A 6,797-nucleotide genomic window follows, 5' to 3' on the forward strand; every position below is an offset into this window, starting at 1 on the left:
TCCCCCTCTCTCTGTCCCTCTCTCCTCCTCCTCTCTCTTTCTGTCCCCCTCTCTCTCTCTGTCCCCTCCCTCCCTCCCTCTCTCCTTCTGTCCTCTCTCTCTCTTACTTTCATTCTTTCTCTCTCTCTCTTATAGACCGATACTTTTGTAAATAGCCTCATAATTCAGCGCTCTCCAAAACGGCTGCGAGGAGGTCCAACAAGTAGCTACAGCTTCAACCAGCCCAAAAACACCGACCCCCCTCCCCGAAAAAAGACGCCACCCTAGCCGCTTGTAAAAGACAAACCAAACGCTGCCATCGCTAGAAGCCTGCACAGGAGGCTACATCCCCTCGGCTTGTTCTACGCAATTATTAACTCTGTACAAACTGTACTTTATTCCAGCCTGGCACTGGCAGATACTCACATGGAATGGCACACGTTAAAGGGTTGACGATCGATACACATCACATGGCTATGAAAAATCAAGCATGAGTAAACGAAAATTCCGTCAAATAGCTGTATGTTTGTAGCTGTGTGCATGGCCTAACGGTACAGAGGCGCGCCTTTTTGTCAACGAAACTGAGTAAGTGCTTTTAAAAGAACATTTCACAAAAACAGCCTGAAAAGTCACAGTACAAAGTCCTCGATAACAACAAAATTACCAACAGCAAAACGCCCACAACGTTTAAAAGAAGAAAATAACTGCGCAAAATCCATCCACATCTAGTTGTACATATGCTCTATAAACTCTATCCAGTGCTAACAAAAAGTAACAACGAATGGGATTAAGTTGGAAATATTTCAACTAAGTTTGCTCTCCAACTGAAGGCTCTAACAGTGAACAAACGTTGCTTACCTGCTCTAAGCAGCCCTAAGAGGAAGAACACCGGAAGTATCATCTTTTCATGTCGTTGGAAAACTGTATAAAGGAAAAAGACTCTACAAGCAGAAAGCTTTGCTAACGACGAACAGCAGAGTGTAGAAGCCTGACTTAGGTGACAAAGTTCGAGGTGACAGGATTGTACCATCTGAAGTACATAGGGGTGTGTGCAGAAACCTATTTTTTATTTCCCCACCCTTGTCACCGATTCCTACGAATCTAACCCAAAAAAATATAAGAACAATAATCCTGCCATTATTAGCTAATTATGTTTTATTGTAATGCGAATTATTGTAAATATATATTCCTATAGTAAAGTTAACATCCCTTCACTGGTTTTAAAAACGCCCACTGCGCAAATATTGGACAGACGATATTTGGTAGGGCTTCGAGGGGCGTGAGTGTGATTTTACTGATAAAGGGAGAAACTTTATTGACACGACATAAAGTACAGAACCTTTCGTAAGGTCGCTTGCAAACAAGACAAGGGGTAGGGTTATATAACATAATAACTTACTTGCTTAACAGTTGTATAAGATAGTGCAAAGTATGATAGTTTCTACTAGTCAAGAACAATATTATTCTTGGAAGCTAAACTACTCTAGAAAAGACTGGCATGAGACTGTAATATTTGCAAAATAGTTGGGGGGGGGTTCTACTGTACTGTACTGCCCTATATTTACAATGTAGGGATAATAACAAATATCAACATCATTGCACAACAATTGTACAGGGTACAAAGTATGGCATCTACTAGTATATATAACGGATGTTAACGGATTCGCCCGCTTCATTTTTTCTGATTTTCTGATTTGCAAAAAAAAAAAAATTCAGAATCAACTGCAAAATGCTCATATTTTGCCCTGAACAGTTGAAAACAGTTCTTTTCTTCCTAGTTGTTACAGTTATTCCATCTTTCAATGCAGTGGTATCATTAAAAGTTCAAAATTCATTGTTTAAATTTAAACCAGCCTGGTGTGTTGACTTCATGGCTCCTATCGTATTTTGGGCCATAATAGGATGCCTAGTCCTGTTTTTATTTTTTTTCGCCCGCCCGCTCCATTATTTTTCTAGAAAAATCCGTTAACCAAGAAATTGAATTGGTGTGGCCTAAGGCTAACTTAACTAATACGAGAGTGTGTAGCTAGTGTAGGATGGGGATGGCCTTTTACAATCATTGGAGGAATTTCTAACGTTCTATCATTTACATTCTTTGATACATTTTTATTATGTATACTATGCAGGGGTTGTCGATGTCACATGTACTTATTTCCTACATCAATTTCCTATTAAACTCTCTCGAGATAAATCCTGGTATAGAAAATGATACTTGATAATTGATGAATTCCGTATATCAGCATGTTTAGACATACAATCAACAAATTATATTCGTATAGCCTCTACCAGGCTTCGGGAGGCGGCTGGAAAGAATAGAAATTGGCCAAATGGACAGAATAACTTGCGTGGGGGTGTTGGTCCGCTAGTGAGTACATTTTGCCGCACCCCAGGCATATTATTCTCTCTATTTGGCCAATTTCTACTTTTTTTCAGTCGCTTCCCGAAGCCTGATAGAGACTAATATTCAACAAGCTATGGACAAAGCCTATAGTCGATAATAGGAACATGCATTGTTTTGCATCTGGGAAGCAAGGATGTTGTTAATGGCTTGCATTACTTCCTGGAAAGAAAGGAAATACAAGGCTATCACAGGGAAGCACTAGTTCTAACATCAAGGTTAGGAGAAGTACTCCGGATATGGAAGTCGTGATTGGTTACAGCTGGACTTGACTTGACTCGCACTTTCTTCATAATGAATGAATGAATGAATGAATGAATGAATGAATGAATGAATGAATGAATGAATGAATGAATGAATGAATGAATGAATGAATGAATGAATGAATGAATGAATGAATGAATGAATGAATGAATGAATGAATGAATGAATGAATGAATGAATGAATGAATGAATGAATGAATGAATGAATGAATGAATGAAAGACCTTTATTGTACGTTTGTGCTCTAACAAGCTAAGTACAGGTCATGAATAGACAAGGAAAAGGATACAGCAATGACACTTAAACTACACATACCAATGTGATCTACTATGTTCAACTTCTTCTCGCTTCTTGACGCAGTTATAGATATACAAGCATATAGAACTAATGATACATGGTTTGTCAAGTTTCATTAAGAAATATGAATTTTTCTGATTCATTTAGATGTCCAAAGCTGTGGAACTATTATATAAGAATACAGGGAATCTCTCTCATGCACATGCCTTGCATTACTTCCTGGAAAGAAAGGAAATAGGGGATTGTCACAGAGGAGCACTAGTTCTAACGTCAAGGTTAGGAGAAGTACACCGGATATATGGAAGTCATGATTGGTTACAGCTGGACTTGACTTGACTTGACTCGCAATCTTTCTTTATCCCTTGGAAAGAATTTTTTTCTGCTGCCTATTTACCGAAGAAAGAGAAACACTTATGAATGCGATCACCAACAAGGCACATATAACATTACCTAAAACAATCTCAGATACTTTTACACTTCTCATGTCATGTTCCGACGAAACTTCCCTGTACATAGGCCAGTATATATCCATCCAAAGCTTTAGTTAAAAGAAATCATATTATATGCGACACAACCAACTGATGTACACTCTAGTTTATACAGTCATATATAAAAACTTGTACATTATCATGTCAGCCATGTTCCATATATATACATGTAACTATATTAACTTTTGAAATAGACTGTTATTTTCGATACATAGAACTTGTAGGTAATACTGTAGACGTGAGAGTAGATGCTAGCTAGCTATGTAGTACTGAAGAGCTTGCCATGCATTGTACCCGTTACAATTGCTGTGCAATAAAGATTGACTTGACTTGACTTAATTGCTGAAGATGACAAGGTACAGGACACAGTGATTTGCAACTCTAGCGGCTGCTGACATTAGCCTCACCACAGAAAGAAAGAAAAATACTAGAGTTCCCCAATCTCATACCTTCGCTAAATAATGTTAACCTTTATGACTGACAAAGTAAAGATTATTCCTCCTGATTATGCAAATAGGATCCTCATTTGCATGAATTATATCAGTTGATCATATTCATACTCGTCCATATCACGAGATATCAAAACGTTTAGCTGCAGTACCATAAGAAGCTCAAAATCTAATCATCTCGAGGTCTTATCAAGACCTACCCACCTACCGAATATGAAGTCAATTTATTTAGGCCTTGTCAAGTTATCGTGTTTACAGACACACACACACACACACGAACGCCTCTGAAAACATAACCTTCTTGGCGAAGGTAACAACATGCCAGAGGTGTTGGTCCGCTAGTGAGTACATCTAAGATGTAAATTCCACTTCCGCCCCCAGTGCATGTTATTCTCTCTATTCGGCCAATTTCTACTCTTTCCAGTCGCTTCCTGCGAAGCCTGATAGAGGATGATATCCGTACGTCTTCAACAAGCTATGGACAAAGCCTGGTCGTTAGTCGATAATAGGAACATGTGTGGTTACAGTTCCTTGTTTTGCATCTGGGAAGCAAGGATGTTGTTAATGGACATGGCTTGTGTTACTTCCTGGAAAGAAAGGAAATATAAGTCTGTCACAGAGGAGCACAAAATCAAGGTTTTGAGAAGTACACCGGATATGGAAGTCGTGATTGGTTACAGCTTGATCAGCATCACAATCTTTCTTCACCTCTTGTGAGTGATTTTTCAGCTGTTTGCTTTGTTTAACTTATTGCTGAAGATGACAAGGTACAGACCACAGTGATTTGCAACTTCTTAAAAACTTTTTTCTTACAAAACCCCAGTACCGCTACAATCTGATTTGTTTGTTTTCCTTGTTTTTTCAATCATTTTAATCGTTAATTTTTATGTTAATTATCTAATCAGTTAATTTCTGCAACAGCGACCTGAATTATAAGACTTTTGTTTAATTTCTTTTCATAGATGTAAAAACTAGTTTAGACACTTCAGTTATTATTTCTGTATCTTGATTTTGTTTAATTAATCAATTATTTCATTGTTTAATTTTGATGTTTAATTCAAATATGTTTTGTCATGTGTCATAGTTACCTTTGTTTGGGGTAGGCCCTTTAAAAAACCACCTAGGTTACTGACCTACCCCGCATATTCTCTGATTGTTATTGTTTGATTCTGTAACTTTTTTATTCGTGCAAATAATAAATAAATTAACAAAACAAATAAACTGTAGCGGCTGCTGACATTAGCCTCACCACAGAAAGAAAGAAAATATAACTGACAGGGACGAATACAACTTCTATAACGAATAACATTACAGGATGGACAGTCCAAGATGAAAAAAATAGGTACAACTAGATCATTGTATACTTACGATTGCGTGGTTTTAAACGTAGACAGGTTCATTCAAGTGTAAATCGGTTTGTATTAAGAAGACGTGTCTGTTTGTGCGATGCTTGTTTTTGCATTGCAGTCTCTGTATGATCTGCCAGGGGGCGTATTGTCTGCAGGGATCGAGATCTACCATCTCTGATTGCCTTGTTTTGCAATGTGCGTTTTACGTTGTGCGCGCGTCGTACGATCACCGTGCGAACTGGGGGCGGGGATATAGTTGATTATTTCTTATTGTTTATTGAAAACCAAAACCCATCGCAGCCTCACGGCTGATTTGTGAGGTTTGTACACAAATCGCGAGCACGTTACACTTGCTAATATCTTATTACATTTCGAAAAATACCTTAAATTGAAATTACTACTTACAAGTTTTAAGATCAAATACTAAACAGTACATTTTAAAAAACATTTTTCATCTATTCATAATCTTTAAAATAGAAATAAACTATAGTTTTTGCAGCTGCGACATTTAAGTGAGTTAAAAACAATTCTGAAAGAACGGCAATAAACTATACTATACTTGAAAGGGGCACGAAATAACAGCTTATTACAAAGTCTCATTGTACAGTCTGACAGCAGTGTACAAAAATGATTTTCTGAGCCTCTCTGTTCTGGCCAAGGGTAGACCGATGTTGTCGTGGTTTCTCAGTTTACGCCCCGTGGATGCCAGTCTCTGAGGTGGAACCAGTTCGTGAAGTGGATGTTCTGGTTTCATCATCTGATAAGCTGCCATGTGTGTTGCCAAATTCAACATCCTTGCTACGGAAAAGGATGTCATAAGAAATTAGATCCTCAATGTCTGTGGTTGGTTTTGTCACAGTATGTTTTTAGAAATCACGGCATCAAAAATGTACAACGTCCTCGAATGTGGCCGCGCCCTAACTTGTATCCGGGAAACAGGCCAAGCTCAAGTTGGTGTGGGCGACAGTAGTATGGCAGGTGAAGAGAAACATCTGTTCAGTTTAGTAAGGCCACATCGACTTAATTTTATGGATGACATTCGCGCGCGCATTGACTTTCGCCTGTCCAAAAAAAAGCCCAACGAGGCTCTGGCCTGGCTCTAGGCCTGGGTAGTCTATGGTAGTCAGCGACAATAGGGAGTAGGTGGTAACTCTGGAGGACGGCATCCAGGCTACCGAAGCTCCACGGCTGAAGACCTACCGGTACAGTGCCGATTCATAAACTCCGCAAAAATCCAGTATGTGCTGGCTTGTCGTATACATCGCTAAGTACTGCCGCAAATTCACAATACCAGCTAGCTTCGTATTCCTGTGGTTTAGTACCATTTTCTTTGTCGGAATTTTTTTTTATTCGCCCGCGCGCACTAGTTTGGTCTTCAGAGGATGTCATCCATAAAACTAAGGAGGTGTCGCCTAACATTCTCTTCTTTGCAAGCTTCGAACGAGAGGACCACTTCTTGTCTACGGTACACAAGAATATATGGTAGTCGCCAGCCAGCTGACACAGACTGACGGGGCTACGAATGATGTGGGTTGGGGGGAGATAGGAAGGGAGAAGAGATGGAATGGAAGGAA

At 39.1% G+C, this 6,797-nt stretch overlaps 1 pseudogene across 1 annotated transcript in view; it reads right to left on the reverse strand.

The window, feature by feature from the left end:
* Positions 1–987, reverse strand: part of LOC109485403 — a 66,329-nt pseudogene extending 65,342 nt beyond the window's left edge. Inside the window, exon 1 of the transcript XR_002141124.1 lies at positions 838–987. The product of XR_002141124.1 is annotated as an uncharacterized LOC109485403 (transcript). The remainder of the gene's footprint in view (positions 1–837) is intronic.
* Between the last annotated feature and the right edge of the window lie 5,810 nt (positions 988–6,797).

This window comes from Branchiostoma belcheri, unplaced genomic scaffold, assembly GCF_001625305.1.
Source record: "Branchiostoma belcheri isolate BF01 breed outbred unplaced genomic scaffold, Haploidv18h27 scaffold75, whole genome shotgun sequence".
In the NCBI taxonomy this organism is placed as follows: domain Eukaryota; kingdom Metazoa; phylum Chordata; class Leptocardii; order Amphioxiformes; family Branchiostomatidae; genus Branchiostoma; species Branchiostoma belcheri.